This window comes from Zeugodacus cucurbitae, chromosome 3, assembly GCF_028554725.1.
Source record: "Zeugodacus cucurbitae isolate PBARC_wt_2022May chromosome 3, idZeuCucr1.2, whole genome shotgun sequence".
Taxonomy (NCBI): Eukaryota; Metazoa; Arthropoda; class Insecta; order Diptera; family Tephritidae; genus Zeugodacus; species Zeugodacus cucurbitae.
The window spans coordinates 64,753,761-64,771,728 of record NC_071668.1 but is presented as its reverse complement, the minus strand read 5'-3'; the positions used below and the strand labels follow the sequence as shown (position 1 = coordinate 64,771,728).

General features: G+C 39.0%; 1 protein-coding gene across 7 annotated transcripts in view; it reads right to left on the bottom strand.

Annotated features, from left to right (window-relative positions):
* Nucleotides 1-17,968, bottom strand: part of Lar_1 (tyrosine-protein phosphatase Lar) — a 643,385-nt gene that overhangs the window by 541,388 nt on the left and 84,029 nt on the right. The window contains exon 2 of one of the 7 annotated variants that reach the window (XM_054227465.1): nucleotides 13,401-13,458. The exons of the other annotated variants lie outside the window; for them this stretch is intronic. The gene's annotated coding sequence lies outside the window, so the exon portion shown is untranslated. The remainder of the gene's footprint in view (nucleotides 1-13,400; nucleotides 13,459-17,968) is intronic. 7 annotated transcript variants of the gene reach the window in all.

Below are 17,968 nucleotides of genomic sequence, written 5' to 3'. Positions count from 1 at the left end.
ATGTTCGGTGCCTTATGATGCGGTAAGTGCATAATAATTTATTTTAAATTAGTAAATATGAATACATGCATACACATATCTTTATACGCGGAGATATATGTATGTGTGTATATAATTCATACTCACCTTGATATTGAAAAGATGCATTGCTTGTCTTATATGAGCAAACCTCCATACTAATGGGTTAGTCGTCCGTTTCGTCATATGTGGAATAACTAGCTGCTGTGCCAATTCAATGATAAATGAGCGCCTCTTATCACTCTGCTTTGCCGGATTCAGCTCGTCACAGATGATGAATGAAGCCAAACCGGCAATATCCAGCATATTATAAAACATTGCCAGTGGCCAACAAATAGCAAACAAATATGAAACTGTATATCGTTTTTTGCTATGAAATATTAATTTTAAAAATTTTTACGATATACAGTTTCAAAGTTTGAGAAATTCTGTACAAAAAAGTCACATGGTGTTTTAAAATCTGTTCATTAGTTTTAAAGTTATGGCGTTTCGAAAATTTTTTTACAAAAAACTTTGGCCCCTTATAATATGGCAACCCCGCGTAACACAGACCTAAAACCATATGTTTTATTTTAGGTTTTACATGTACTATAAGATATATAATTGACAAAGAAAATAAAGAACTTTTTTTTTCAAGTGGCTTTTTTTCCAGAGAATGCCCCATATACGAGCACAGACCGATATTATTATTGTGATAACAAAATAAAGTGCTTTTAACATCACGCTTCGGGTTAAGCAATTCATGCGGAATGAAGGTCTTATTTTTTCTTACGGTACCGACAAAAGCCACTCTACGATTCATCAACATTTCTGCCAAGTTGTATGTTGAAAAAAAATTGTCAGCATAAACAGTCCTACCGCTGTCCATATAATTTTGCATCAATTTCATGACGACCCGTTCACCTTGATTCGTTTCTCGCTGGCCACCTGGTGGTTTTCCAGTATAAATTATACCTTTCAAAGGGTAGTTTGAAACAGAGTCACAAATCCACCACACTTTCATGCCATATTTTGCCGGCTTACTCGGAATATATTGGGTGAATCGAGTGCGTCCACGATATGGAAATAACTGTTCATCGACGGTTACATGACAATCCGGAGTGTATGCTTTCTCTAAATTGGCCATCAGCATGAGCCATACATCGTCCAGGGCAGCAGTTTTGCTTTGCTTCAACCTCTCAGCACGAGTACCACTGTTATCGAAACGGATGAAAGTAGTTAAGCTCTTGAACCGATTCAATGACATAGTGGCCTTATAAATTGGCATATTGTAGCTGGCCCACAATTCTTTTGCTGGCTGAGAATTCTTGTGGAATACACCAGCAATAAGTAGCATCCCAAAAAAAGCATACATTTCGTCATCGTCAGTCATTACCCAAGAACGCTGTTTATTACTGGGATGCTTTTCATTCCATAGACGAAACGCTTCAACGGCTTTTCTGTTGGTTTCCCGCACAATGATACTTACGATTTCAGGAGACAGCAATAGCTTGAAAAGAGCTTTATGACTCGGTGACGCTCCTCGTAGTGGCCCTTTACGAGTAAAAATTGTAACATTGTGACAACGAGGCCTTCCAGGTGGTGGAGGATTTGAATTCCACATTCTACCATCTTTCGACCTGTATATAAGGCCCTGGGTAATAGATGTGCTGCATGATTCCATTTTAGTTGAAGCCTCAAGGGCGATAGCTTCTCTATACAAATCCTCAATATCATCATGGTTTTCATCCAGAACAGCCTCTAACTGGATTTTCTGTTCTATATCTGATGCTTCACCGAAGTCATCTTCATCTGGAAAATATTCATCATCTTCCACGTCGCCACTTGTTTCAAATGGATCGGACTCCTGTCCCATAATTTCTTCAATTTGTGCCTGAAGTCGCTGACGTTCTTCCGGACTCACATTTGCTGCGTTTAGCTTACGAAGCAAACGCGTCAACACATCAACTTCATCCATATTTACTTGTTCCATTTTATTTAAAAAAAACACTTCCCACTAATTAAAAAACACGTGTTCACTTCAATTGTCAAATGTCAACTAAAAAATTATCTCTGCCGCTGCCTCCGCTAACAGTTTAGTTGTTAACGGTTAACCAATTTTCATGAGAAGCTTATATGGGTCTGCACAGACCCATGTGAGCTTAATAAACGAAATTAGTTTAAAATTATTATTTTTACAACAAATATAGCAAAAATCTTAATTTTGCTACTTCATTGTGTTTATATATATATATTTGGCGTAGGAACCGCTTTAAGCGATTATAGCCGAATCCACCAGAGCGCGCCACTCATTCCTCCTTTTTGCTTTTTGGCGCCAACTGGAAACACCAAGTGAAGCCAGGTCACTTTGCACTTGGTCTTTCCACCGGAGTGGAGGTCGTCCTCTTCCGCGGCTTCCTCCAGCGGGTACTGCATCGAATACTTTCAGAGCTGGAGTGTTTTCTTCCATCCGTACAACATGACCTAGCCAGCGTAGCCGCTGTCTTTTTATTCGCTGAACTATGTCAATGTCGTCGTATAAATCGTACAGCTCATCGTTCCATCGTCTGCGGTATTCGCCGTTGCCAATGTTTAGAGGACCATAAATCTTGCGCAAAACCTTTCTCTCGAAAACCCCAAGAGTCGTCTCATCGGATGTTGTCATCGTCCACGCTTCAGCGCCATACATCAGGACGGGAATAATGAGCGACTTATAGAGTTTGATTTTGGTTCGTCGAGAGAGGACTTTACTTTTCAATTGCCTACTCAGTCCAAAGTAGCACCTGTTGGCAAGAGTGATTCTGCGTTGGATTTCAAGGCTGACATTGTTGGTGTTGTTAATGCTGGTTCCCAGATAAACGAAATTATCTACAACTTCAAAGTTATGACTGTCAACAGTGACGTGGGAGCCAAGACGCGAGTGCGCTGACTGTTTGTTTGATGACAGGAGATATTTCGTCTTGTCCTCATTCACCACCAGACCCATACGCTTCGCTTCTTTATCTAGTCTGGAAAACGCAGAACAAACGGCGCGGTTGTTGCTTCCGATGATATCAATATCATCGGCATACGCCAGGAGCTGTACACTCTTGTAGAAGATTGTACCCTCTCTATTTAGTTCTGCAGCTCGTATTATTTTTTCCAGCAATAGATTGAAGAAGTCGCACGATAGTGAGTCACCCTGTCTGAAGCCTCGTTTGGTATCGAACGGCTCGGAGAGGTCCTTCCCGATCCTGACGGAGCTTTTGGTGTTGCTCAACGTCAGCTTACATAGCCGTATTAGTTTTGCAGGGATACCAAATTCAGACATCGCGGCATAAAGGCAGCTCCTTTTCGTGCTATCGAAGGCAGCTTTAAAATCGATAAAAAGATGGTGGGTATCGATTCTTCTCTCTCGGGTCTTTTCCAAGATTTGGCGCATGGTGAATATCTGGTCCATTGTAGATTTTCCAGGTCTAAAGCCACACTGATAAGGTCCAATCAGTTCGTTGACGGTGGGCTTTAGTCTTTCACACAATACGCTCGACAAAACCTTATATGCGATATTGAGGAGACTTATACCACGGTAGTTGGCGCAGATTGTGGGGTCTCCCTTCTTATGGATTGGGCAGAGCACACTAAGATTCCAATCGTCAGGCATGCTTTCTTCCGACCATATTCTACAAAGAAGCTGATGCATGCACCTTATCAGTTCTTCGCCGCCGTATTTGAATAGCTCGGCCGGTAATCCATCGGCCCCCGCCGCTTTGTTGTTCTTCAAGCGGGTAATTGCTATTCGAATTTCTTCATGGTCGGGTAATGGAACATCTATTCCATCGTCATCGATTGGGGAATCGGGTTCGCCATCTCCTGGTGTTGTACTTTCACTGCCATTGAGCAGGTCGGAGAAGTGTTCCCTCCATAATCCCAGTGTGCTCTGGACATCCGTTACCAGATTACCTTCTCGGTCCCTACATGATAATGCTCCGGTCTTGAAACCTTCTGTTAATCGCCTCATCTTTTCATAAAATTTTCGAGCATTACCCATGTCGGCCAGCTTTTCAAGCTTTTCATACTCACGCATTTCGGCCTCTTTCTTTTTACGTCTGCAAATGCGTCTCGCTTCCCTCTTCAGTTCTCGATATCTATCCCACCCCGAACGTGTTGTGGTCGATCGCAACGTTGCGAGGTAGGCAGTCTGTTTTCTCTCCACTGCGGAACGACAATTCTCATCGTACCAACTGGTTTTTTGGCGTTGCCGGAGACCAATTGTTTCGGCTGCAGCGGTATGCAATGAGTTTGAGATGCCGTTCCACAGCTCCCTTATATCGAGATGCTGATGAGTGCTCTCCGAGAGCAGGAGTGCAAGTCGAGTAGAAAATCGTTCGGCTGTCGGTTGTGATTGCAGCTTTTCGACGTCGAACCTTCCTTGTGTTTGTTGACGGGCGTTCTTTGCTGCACAGAGGCGAGTGCGTATCTTTGCTGCTACTAGATAATGGTCCGAGTCAATGTTTGGTCCTCGGAGCGTACGCACGTCTAAAACACTGGAGACATGTCTTCCGTCTATCACAACGTGATCGATTTGATTGCGCGTGTTTCGATCAGGGGACAGCCACGTTGCTTGATGAATTTTTTTATGCTGGAATCTGGTACTACAGACAACCATATTTCGTGTCTTCATTGTGTTTAGCACACTACATTTTAGGAAGTCATGGACTAAGAAGCCTCAGATATTAAAAATAAAAGATCTACATACATTTAAGGATCGAATGGGTCTGGCCAGACCCATATGAACATCGGAGGGTTAAATAATTTTTAGGAACGTTACCGAGTTGACAATTCCTAATCGAATAAAAATTCGAGTCATTTCGGGATAAGATACGAAGGGCGGTACTTAATGAATCAGATACATTCTCTCGAAACAATTAGCTAAAAACAGCTAACATAATACCTTAGACAGGTATTAAAAAATACTACAGAAGATATGATAAAGACTCAATAACTAGGGATTCTAAAGAAGTTGGGCGACTCTACTCTACTCAACCAATCTTGATAAAACCTAAGAAAGGTCTTCGAGATTTACAAGGACTTGGACGATGGATTTTTCTTCTTAAAAAGAGGCCGTTTTTCCCCTATCGAAAATCATGCATCCTCTTAAAATCAAGATCTGTTCCTACAACCAAAAACTCAAGATTATTTTATTAATTCCTCTATCAAATTACCCTCGTGCATTGAATATTCTCTTCCATAACATCCATAAAATATCTATGCAGAAGCGTTAAAAGCTTTCAATCTTTCAATCTGACTGGTTTAGTGAGTTGTGCACATTAAAATCGCTGAAAGTGCACCGTTAAGTGGCTACTTAATAATTCATAATCGCAATGGTAGGAAATGGTTATGCAGTTTAAAATAGCACACATTTATTAACGGAATGGAAATGAGGAAAAACAATTATGTCAGTAGCAGTGAAAGTGTGAAAATCAATCAATAATATGGTAAATGTTAAAGGAGGTGAGAGCGAGGTCAATTAAAAATAGTTGAGTCAGAATAGTGACATGAATAATTATTTCAAATAGTGAAGGATAAAAGTTATAGAGGTCATATCGTAAAGTGAAGTGATTATTTATTTTCTTGTGAGGTTTAGACAGGAAAAGTGTTTTTTGTCTTTTTGCAAAAGCCTTGAATTTATTGATTTAGTAAAAACTGAGAGTATAAGTATAGACTTCAGCCGATTTACATGGAACCTGGATGTGCTATTTTCTCTTTTTTTTGCAATTGACTATATTACTTTCTGTTCCTTCAAGGAACTTGCTAAAAATGGGTTCAAAAATTGTTGGGACAATTTCCCTGACTTATGTTGTTGTCGTTTCCTCTTTCTCCTAACAATTCTAATATGGTAGGTCAAAGTTCAGATATATTTATATTTGCTTGTGAAGGTTCAGATACTCTATTGCAATGTCAAGTTCTGAAATCTATTAGCATCCCCGTGAAATCTATTAGCATCTAGAGATCATCTGTAGATAAGAACGAGATTGGAACCTTCGTCCATCGATTCGTAGACAAGTAAACCGAAGGGGCTTTAATATTTTGTCTTAGCAAAATGAATACTTTTCAGCTCACGGTTAAACGGACTTCTTTAGAACACTAAAGACCTGCTTAGAGCTGCCTAGGATGGTGACTATACAGGGATTACTCTCAGGAATTAACCTTATCTACCCTTAGTTAGTCGAATCATCTTGTCTGTTAAAAATAATTTCGATTAAGGGGTTACATTAAAATTTCTTCATCATGACCGGTGACCTCTCGGAAAAAGGTGCATCCGCGTTGTCAGCGTAACTCCTGACAGGGTCATCCAAAATGAAAAAAAGTGGTTTAGTTAAGACCATACACTCGTGCTTGAACGAAGAAAAGACGAAACAAGTAAAAAATTGGAATTTTGGCAGACATTTTTCCCAAAAATAAAAATTTCGGTAAAATTTGCTTGACACTTTTTTTTAAATAGTTGTAATTGAAAAAAAAAGAATCCTTCGTTCAAACACAAGTAAATTGTATCTCGAACCCCGTACACAATTTCATCAAGATCGGTTGTAATTTACGAGCACATTTGACAACCGACTTTGAAAACATGGTACTAAGAAAAACTCGTTTAAAGTTTTGAGTAACAATAATACCTGACTTAGAGCGCACACCTTCCAAAGGCTGTATCTCCGAAACTATTATTCGGATCGATTTGAAAATTGAGGATAATATTCATGAGATGTTGAAATCGAGTTTTTGAACGCACATCCCATTTAACACCTTACGATATTTTACAAGTATGAGACATGCACTGGACTCAGCAAATATACATTTCGTCGTGAATAGAACAAATTCAAAGATAACCAAAATTCAAAATCTCTGAAGTTCTTCAATTAATTTTTGTCAAGCTGCCTCCTCACTTGTTAAAGAGGTCCTTAATAGTGCCTTGAATGTTTGAAAATACGGTTCGGATATTACCGGGTTCATAAGAACTTAGATCCTTTGGGGTATATTTGAATGTAAAAAACTTGTTCAACCCTTAGATTTCTCGGTCAAAGGTTCAAAAATTTATACATGATGAAACAAAGTAGTGACTGGGGACATTCTCATAGAACTTGTGACCGAGAGTAGGGCTAGGATTCAGTCTTGAGAACATTATGGCAATTATAAGTCCACCGGAGTCCATCGCAATGAGTAATGTAATTGTAGGACAGAAGCTTTCCCACAAGACAAGGGCCAAAAAAAAGTACAACAATTATGAAACTCTCTCGTTAAGAGTATAACAAATAGATGCTAATTTACGTCAAAGATGTCATTTAAAAATCTATGGTGCATTAAATGAAAATTCTTTGATTTAATACAATATTATACTAAACTCCTTGGGAAATAAAAAATATAACCCATAAATATTATTGAGCCGCGCCGAGTTCATTTGCGTAAGCAACCAAGCGCCAAATCACATTAAATATACAAGAAATACCGTTAGCTACGCGCTTTTTTAATGACAATATTTTAAGCTCAACACAGATTTGTATTGGAATTATACAGATCGGAAGTGAGCCAACCAAAGCAGCACCGCGGAGTTTATAGCGCTGGTGACGGCAGCTGCGAGCGGCGACAGCCATTAAGAAATGAAGATGCAAATCTGCATACTTTTTCATCATCACTCATTCACTAGCAAGCCACTGTGGCGACGTGGTGTGGCAACACACCCGCTGGTTCCAGTTGCTCACTCACGCCACCACCAGCACCACCAGCGTGAGGAAATTCATGATTTATTTGTCGTTAAAGCTAAACCACATTTCACACTCACTCGCCGACGGCTATATATATGTTGGAGTATATGCTGCTTGTTGCTTGCTGTTGCAGCTGTGAGGCATAAGCTTGCTGCTAGCGCCGCGCCACAGGCTGCAAGCAATTGCAGTGCCAACGGGCGTACTTGTCGTCACTGTCGTTGCTATTATGTGCCAACAACAATGCCAATAGCTGGCTGACTGCCTGCCTCTTTGCTTGGCTAGCTCGCAAGCTAGCAGCGTGCCTCACCTCCAGCTGCAGTGCGCCGCCAACGGCCAACAAATAAATGCATATTTACTTGGTTGTGTGTTTGTGTGTGTGAGTGTGTGTGCGCTAGCCACAGCTGGCAGTTTCCACAACGCAATCCTTTTATTAATCCCACAGCTAGGCATAATCCTGTGCTGTTGCTCTGTAGCGATACACTGCAAATGCTCCACCTCGTGTCTGGTGCCTGGTGCCTCGAGCACCAACCGAAGTAGCGACTGGCCTGATTCTGTTGTCACATTGTTGGCGATGTGTTGCTGCTTGCTATTGTTGTTGTTATTACATTTCACTTTTATTGCCTGCCCTCTCATCTACTCGGTTGCTTCCTTCTCTTCTAGCAGCACATGCACCTTGACAATTCACTCACCGTAGTATGCCAAGTCACTGCAAGTATATAGTTATGTATATAAAATCTAAAGGCGCTCTTCCATTTAAGCACTTCTACTGTTGGCATCCTACAGGCATTGCGGACATTTGCTGACAGTTTAGTGTACGTGCGAGCTTGAGTGCGTCGCCGTATTTGTGACTAGAGGTAAGCAAGCAAACAACTGAGTTAATGTTGCTGATAATCTCATCGTGGTAACGTTACAGTTATTGACAGATTGCTCTGGGCTTACCGTGCCTTATTTTGGTTTATTCAATATTTTTTAACACCAGCCGTGGGGATTTTCTAGGTATTAGCTAGTCACATTGATAAATGTTTGTAGTAATATTTGAGTAATGGAATTTTTTTTTCTACAAGCGCGCTCAAAATGTAGTTGAAATTAGTAAATATACTCTGTACTTGTTACTTCGTTCGAGTGGTATATGTGTGGAGCTTATAATTCTCAACCGGTTAATGAAGAAAAAATTATTTAAGTAGTAAGCTCAAAATTCTCAATTTATTTCAAATGACAAATAACTCGAATTAGGAGCTGTCATTTAATTTATATTTTCTTAATAGCTTGAACTAGTATAACTATGGTTGCCTTAATGTCATTTTGTGCTGGTTGTAAGGGTAGGTAATCAGCAAAATATATACTGAGCCTAGGAAAAAACTTATCAGGCCATCTGGCTTCCACTTAACTGACTAGACTATTTTTTGTGGGTCTTTAAGTCTCTAAGTTTTTAACTTTGATATTCACAGCGCGTTGTTGGAGAGTTTGGAACAGCAGTTCGGTACGAAATAGTACAAACTCGGGTAGACCGTGTAGTTTTATTACAATAGGTTATAGTACTGATGGATATATTGTCTGTAAAAGCGGGAACATTGGCCTTTTCAATAATTATAATAATTTTCTTCATTCATTTAAATGTCTTCAGTGCGATTGTAAAACTTTTCTTTCACAAGTTCGTTTCATGTTAAAGGATTTCACACTTTTCGGCACATTCTGTATATAAAGGGTGATCCATTTCGAGGTTCCTTACTTTCTCAAAAGAAAAAAAAAACGAAAAACTCCAATCTATTGGGAAATGTTTATTCTCATTCGAAAGAACATGTTATTTTTTAAAGATAATCTCTGACATATGTTGACCGCGGAGACGTCTCGGATGGTCCATCCGTTTAGTCAAATTATCGACGAATCGTTCGAGCATTTCGAGTGGTAATTGAAAATAGGAAAGGAGTGATATCACACGATCTAGGTGGCCAATCGAGCGGCCCAAAACGTGAAATTATATGCTGACCGAAGTGTTCTAGCAATAAATCCATTGATTGATGCGATGTGTGGAAACTGCCGCCCTCTTTTTTAAACCAAAAGACCCCGAGATCACGAAATTCAATTTCAGGCATCAAATTATCGGTTATCATGGCGCGATAAGAGTTGCTATTGCCGAATCGACTCTCCACGGTCTTCGTGACACTCTAAGCTGCGGCTGTAATATTTTCTAGACGTGGTCTATTCGGTCGAATATTATTCAATAATCAATGCTGGGTCTTCTTGATTGGTGATGGTGTTGTAAACTCAGTAGGCCTATTATGTTGATCATAAGTTAGAAACACATTCTTTACAGAACGTGAATTTTCGTAATAAAGTTGAACAATTTGTAAACGTTGTTCAGGTGTAAGTCTCTCCTGTACTTGGATCACCCTTTATAAGAGTCATTGCGTTATGATTAGTTAGTAACTCACATTTACAATTTCTAATGAAAGAAATTGCTTCCTTTATTTTTATATATGAACATCCAATAAATCCTTTCGTCAATAAATTATTTAAGTAGTAAGCTCAAAATAGGAAATTATCTGGCAAGGACATTTATTACCTTAAATAAAGAAAAAGGGCATGTATATGTAATATGTATGTACTGTCAACTCATGACTAATTTTGAATTTAAATATATGAGAGCGATAACGGGATATTGAATACCATCTTTTAGTTATTAAATGGTAAACGGTAGGTGGCTACACCGTAAATTTTAATTTATAATTTAATTTTTTTTATTTTTAGACTATTTCTAGACTAAAACTGACTGATGTTAATACTTCAGCAATAAGTAATATTAAGTTCTGATACTGATTATTTCAGACGGAAAACCTGCAAGAAACCACAACCACTAAACATTCCATGTCACGATGCCAAAGTATGCTGAAATAGAATAGGATGATAGAAAGGACCAAGTTGAATTAGTTTTAGTTGGTCAGCCTCAAATTACCTTAGATGTACCCCTTATCTAAGGCAAATACAAGGCTATGACACCATTACAATAAATCTGATAACCTATAACTCGACTTTAGTTTGTTTAGTAATTTCAGTCGAACTCCAGTAAATCAGAAAGATCAACTGATCGATGCTATTGTGATCTCCGATATTTTGAATCTTTCCTAAAATATATCTATTTTTACGCTTGAAATCCAATGTTGGTAAGTTAAAGATTTTCCTCATTTCTCTCAAGGATAGATTGCTTTAAAAATGCTGCAGACCCGGCTTATATGCACACAGAATATCTCGAAGAAACTCCAAATTAATGTTTTAAAAATACAAATATGTTTCTATTAAAATTCTCAAAATTTTGCACAGTGTAATTTACCAAATTCGCCTGAATAAGACATAGATATATAGTACAAAATATTTATACTCTTCCTAATACGTGTATTACAACCAACAAACTGGCGGATTATGGCTCATAAAATATGACAACACAAGCAAACAAATATTAAACAACACATATGCTGATATTTATGCTTAAAAGAAGGCATATAAATTATGGCGCTATTGCACAGCTTTAGCCAAAGGATTTAGCAAGAAATATATATAAAATGAATAAATCGTAAGGAGTTGTTGAGGAAAAATGTGAATAGCAATTGAGCAAACTCATCAACATATGCGAGTGGTCATATTTTATCGCATAGACAGAGATAGAGAGCGATGCTTGCATATTTATAGGCTCACAAGCGCATTAAATTGTTGTCAGATTAGACTGTAATTTTGTGGAACTAAGTGACTGTGCTTAATATTCCTTTTATTGCTGCTTAGCTGCAATGCAAATTTCTCAATAGCTACAACAACTTTTATGTATTACTCTACACTGTGTTTGTACGCCTTGACGTATGCAACAAATTGCGTTCATTTTTTACAATGGCTTGCCCAATATGCGACAGCTGTTGTGCGCGTCTTTGTTTTTGACTTTTATTATGTTTAAGACATTTTTTATATTAACATAAGTATAAATTTATGCTTTTTTCCACATATTTACCCCATTCTGCATTTAATGCGTTGCTTTATCACGCCATCGCTTGTTGACAATATCGGGGTTGTGCGTAATTTTTGGTTGACCTACAGTGTGTGTACTTTATTTTCGGCATACTGCGTTTTATATCGATGACTCTTCGAAGACATACAGGCTATACGAAAGCCCTATTTCAATTTATATGTGAATTTTTATGATAATTTGTTGTTGATGGGAGGTATTTTTAAAGCTTAAATAAATCCAAATAATATATGTGAATTTTATATGGTATTTGGAAGTACTTTGTCTCTGCACTTAATGTTCATACACCAACAGAAGATAATGAATACTTATGGGACCCTTCGTCTATCTCTCATAACTTTCCATCTTCTCCCTCTCGCTACTTCTCTACCTGTGGCTTTCGACCGTATACAATACTTTAATTCCTTTAAGTACAATCGTTTGAAGCATAGGCTCTTAAAGAATCTACCTATTATCTAGAATACAGTCGGTCTGTTTAGCACCTCCTATGGAACCGGAGAAAAAATTCCTCTTAATTTTAGATTTCGTCTTGGCTCGATTATGAACTCAAGACCCACCCCAAAAACTTTCAATTATCGCATAATAGCTGGGTTCGTAATAAACCCTGGACTAAAAGGACCCGAAACCGGGAACCAAAGACGGTATTTTGGTACTTAAACACATGATACCTCAACTGTCCTAATTAATTGGTATTTTGAACAAACGGTGTTGTTCACATCGTGGTCTTTTCTCCTGACCTTCGAGATAGAGTCGTCATTTTATGGCGGATGATTAAACGAGTCGATAATATCGGGGAATATCTGATAACTACAAGACAAACCGTCATCCGTTATTTCATAAACACGGACTTAATTTCCATCGCATCCCCAAACAGCGTTCTATTATCTATTGTATTCTAGTTCTTCTTGTCTGACGTAGGTACCGCTTATACGATTATGGCCGAGTCCACAACAGCGTGGCATGAATTTCTCCTTTTGGCAGTTTGGCGCAAATTGGTAACACAAAGTGAATCCAGGTCCTTCGTCATCTGTTTTTTCCAATGGAGTGGAGGTCTCCCTCTTCCTCGGCTTCTATAAACGTGTACTGCATAAAACACTTCCAGAACTGGAGCACTTTCGTCCATTCGAACAACATGCCCTAGCCAGCGTGGCCGCTGTCTTTTTATTCGCTGAACTATGTCTATGTCATCGAAAAACTCATACAGCTCATCGTTCCATCTTCTGCGGTATTCGCCGTTGTCAATGAAAATAGGACCATAAATCTTCCGCAAAACCTTTCTTTCGAAAACTCCTAGTGCCGTCTCATCGGAAGTTGACATCGTCCTGCACCATAAAGAAGGAGGGGAATGATGAGGGACTTCTAGAGTTAGGTTTTTGTTCGTCGAGAGAGGACTTTATTTTTCAATTGCCTACTCAGTCCAAAGTAGCAAGAGTGGTTCTGCGTTGGATTCGAGGATTCGAGGCTGACATTGTTATTGCTGTTAACCCTGGTTTCCAGATAGACTCTATTTCAGTCCCTGTAGCATTCTGTAGATACCCCATATGAAGTCTCACCCCACAAAAATACTAACTGAATTCACGGGAGGGTTCTAGATATACCAAGTTGGATCTAGATCACTCATCAACTATTTCAGCATTAAACTAATATGCAATACAACTTACCGCTTGACTCTCCATTAAGAATAAATCTTACTTCTTGAAGTTGAAGTTAGAAGCTTACCTGAAAAAATACAAAAGATATTTCAATGGAAATTGCAGGTATTAAGACTTCAGACAGTAAATTGTATGTATAGACAATTGTAGAACGAAATTATCATCACATCTCTCTGACCGTAGTATCCAACACTTGGCGCGTCAAATCCACTCAACTTCATTTATATTCAGAACTGAGACAAATCTGTATGCCATTGCTATCAAATCAAACGAAAAGTCAACAACGAAAAGGTCGTATTCAACACTTTTTTTCTGCGATCTTCAGAACACACATACGCCATACCACAACCAGCTACCAGCCAACCAGCTGGAGCCATCAAAAACGAAATGACAGTGCGGCTGGCGTGAGAGCCGCAGGACAAAACGGCTGTGTTAAAACAACGAACTAACTCCACCACCACAAAAGAATGCACATACTGTAGCTGAAAGCAGAGTGAAGGACTGCTTGCAGGATGAAGGAAGTAATCGAGTGTTCTAACTAAGAAACATAAGGTGGAAGGAGGAAAGGAAATGGGAGAGAGGACCGGCGTTGCACTCAGCTTTGGTAAATGGCCAAAAGTGGGTATCAAGTGAAGCGCTAAGAGTCAAACTGGGCAACGGCAAGACAGAACGCCAAAGTCTAGTACGCTAACTAGTAAAACAAATGACAAAAACTGGAGTGACGTTCAAAAAAGGTGACAGCCACATAAGACAAATGAATGTCGAGAATACGTTATACGCGGTAAGGCAAACAAAAAAACAGCGCTGTGGACACAGTAAGCGGAAGGTGTGCAGCAAAAACGCAAAAAATAGAAGAAAAAAATGAAACGTAAAGTCTGTTAGGCTTGTCGCGGCTCCATGCGATGTATTGACCATTTCGGAAACGGAAGTGAATTGAGAGGACCAGCTATTGTGAACCAGCAAAAAAAACTAAAACGAACAATTTTGCATAGAAATTAAGCACGAAAAAAGCACATGGCTTGCGCCATCAGCTCAGCTGTCACGATGCGGCTCACTCAAGTGACAGTCAGAGACAAAGTGTCACATATGTATGTATGTATGCAGTCAAAGCGGCCAAACGTTTTTTCGGCGCATAGTTGTTGTTGTAGCGCGTTAGTGAGTGCTATCTGATCGTATGGAATTTTAATTGAATTTGCCGCTTCCGTAACGCGCTAGAGTTGAGTGAGAACCCAAAGCAAAAAGAAGGAAAAAAATAGAAAAAGTGTGCACCGCACAAGAAAAAGCAAAAGACAATTTGCCAACGGTAAAAGTGTTATAAAAGCGGGAAAGTGTGTGAAAAAAACTGACAGCAAAATAGTATAAAGCAACAAAAGCTTTAGTGGTGCGGCATTGTTTTCATAGGCACAAAGGTAATACGAATAGAAAGCGGGTCGAAATTTCAGCAAAAAGTCGAGTGTGTGCAACTTCTTTCGACACTCCAACTAGAAAATTTACTTTACTAGTAAAAACGTACGCCTAAGAAGACTTTGATTTTTTCGTTGCATCTTCTGCTATTCAATCTTTATTTTCGCTTGAAAGTGGCACTTAGATTGCAAATAACCGTACTATAGGCATATAGTGATGAAGATAGTGCCAATTACTGTTTGTAAAGCTAAACTCAAACGGAAACAATGGTTCCAAGAACACTTCTGTGTTGGCAATTCTTCGTTTAATAGTTGACAGTTTCTGAAAATCACAATTTTTTTTATTTGCCAGTGATATAGGTTCATATGATTCTTCTTCACTATTTTTAAACTTTACTTATACTTCTCAATGATTCCCAAAAAAAGTCATAATAAGTATAAGTGAAGAGAGAGAGAGAGAATGCAGTTTTTAAAATGACTACATGATACTTTTTTTTGTGACCATATCTGCTGAAAGCTGCTGCGGATCAGCTTGCAAGAGAGGGTACCTTAGCCACCTTGACACCGGAGTGGAAACATATGGACAGTCCGTAGTCCACTTGCGCCACAGCGCTGGACACACTCTCTTAGAGTGAGCTTGCCAAGCGCTAGAGAACAACCAGCACCTGTGAAGTAGCGAGGTCTTTCTGGCCCCACAGTTGATCGAAAACGGCCTTTGCAGCTCTGTCGCTCAATAAGGCTCATTCTTCCGCGATCATTGGAGAGCTTATTGGTCTTTGCACAATAAGTACACACGCGGTGAGGCTAGGGATCAAGTCAGAAGTAGTTTCGAAAGCTATTTGGCGTAAGGCGCAGATGAATCGTCCAAGCACTTCCTCTTTCAATGTCCAGCATTAGCTAGACTTAGTTTAAAGCACTTCGGTAGGCATATCTTCGGCGAATTCAGCGAAGTGCCTGGAATCGACATTAGCCGACTTAAGAACTTTATTATAGGGTCCAAGCGCTTTGTCGCATCATAAGGGTCTTAGTGATCCTTTAGGAGTTTTACGGGTATTACAATGGACAGTCGAATCTGTCTAAGTGAGATTCTTTGCATCTTAACCTAACCTAACCTAACATCCCAAGTGAAGGGGAAGCCATTGTACTAATAATGCTAACACCAACCTCAGAGACAGTACTCGTACTCTTAGGTAGGTACTTAAATCGATCTCAAAACACGGTTTTCTTGTGAAGTCGAACTAAATATGCTGCTGATCGAAGATAAGCTCTAAGCACGTTATCAGTGATGAGAGCTTTTTACATTCTCACCGATCATTATGAAGTAACTAGCAATCAACTAAAAAGTAAGAACATTTCAACGCTTTCTCCTGCATTTAGATGATTTTCTTTGGCTAGTTACAGTTTTCTAAATTTAATATGGTTCACCCGTTCGACTGCCACCTTGGTTTCGATATAGGAAACGAATAATAATGGAATGTAATCCTACAAGTTGCTCATAAAATAAAATTTCTGATGAGGATATAGGAATGGTTCAGGAACAGTAATTGAACCTGGAGAAGTTGATCAAATTCTCGTGTTTAGGATTGGTATGTTAACAAATTATTAATTACAGATCTGTTCTCCTCCTTGGACTGTCACAGCTGGTCAGTGAAGATTCAGACACACTATAAATAAACTCAAAGTTTATAACTTATCGCATCGAAACCAAGATTCGTTAGTGATTTCACGCCAAACTGGGAAAAACTATATAAACAGCCATAAAAGTCAGTTTATACCGCAGTACCTACTTATAATTTCCAGCAAATGCTCAAATAAATCCTCGCTTTTCATATTCAAAGTAAACACAAATACATATCCTCAAATGTAGACCTCCTACATGTCTTCATTTACCCATGACAAATAACGCAGTGACAGACAGCTAAACGGGTTAACGGTTATATAGGGGCTACAATGTGCTGCACTATACGCCCCGTCAACTAACCGTCCATAGCAAATATTTGAAACGTTTATATTCACAAGTAATTAAGCCATTATGCACGCCAGAAAGTACAATTATACACAGACAGAGGAGTACAAATACATTCGCCAACTCATATGTCTGTCCATAATGAAATCAACGAGCATGAACTAATCGACTCATGCGCGGAGAAATATGTATGTAAACACGGATGTGTGTCCGTGTTCAGCTTTGCATTAGTTTCAGACTGGTCTCGTGGACTTGCGAAAAATTATTTCATTGTGAATATTATGCGCGCTAAGTGCATATGCCACACTGTGCGTCTACTGTGTATGGTAAGTCCGCCCAGACAATTGTTATAACTGTGTTTGTATGTACCACATGTTTAAATAGCTAATTTACCGTGGGTTGGCTTAATGCTTGGTTTATGGGTAAGCATATAGTTGAATGTTTATTAATGGAGCTGCATTAGCTTTTGAATATGGAATACTGAGATAATGGAGAACTGCACAAGATTCACTTCGTCTCTCAATTTAACAACAATGCTTCTTCTATTTAATTCGGATTTGCTGTTTCCTAGATCTAATATGAGCAACAGTCTTACCTTTATACCGTATCTCTTTTAGCAGTGGTCGAGAAGATTTGGTTATCGTTAAGATCTGTAGAGCATTCAGTTTCAGCTTCAGTTCTCGAGCTGTTTCCAAAAAATAATTAATTACTCCGAATAAAAGAATACGTCTTCTAGGTTTTAGAGTAGAAGATAGGAGTTTAGAAGCGCTCGAAAACTCTTCGGGTTCTATTGTCAATACTCATATGTATATGAACTGTACTCGAACTGACCTTACTTTTTCACGCCAATTGGGTACCTTGACTTCTAAGCTTAAATTATAAAGTCTAAGATTTTCGCAAAAACTGGTTGTGAATGTCTCCTTCAATCCTTACCAGGGCGGTCGGTCAACAGATTCATGGCTGCCATTTTTGCTAATTGAAGATCTGTCTGAAGAATTTTGAACTAAGTTGGCTGCGGTCGTTTGAATACGGATCGACCATGAATTTGATATCGTATAATATAAAGAAATGGCTATAGGTCAAACCCTCATTAGTGTGCTTGCGAGTTACAGAGGAAATGGAATATTCAAGCTTCGAAATAGGTACAGATGAGATAGAATTATATATAGAACTAGTCTGGCTAATCTTCTCTAAATGATAATTGCTTT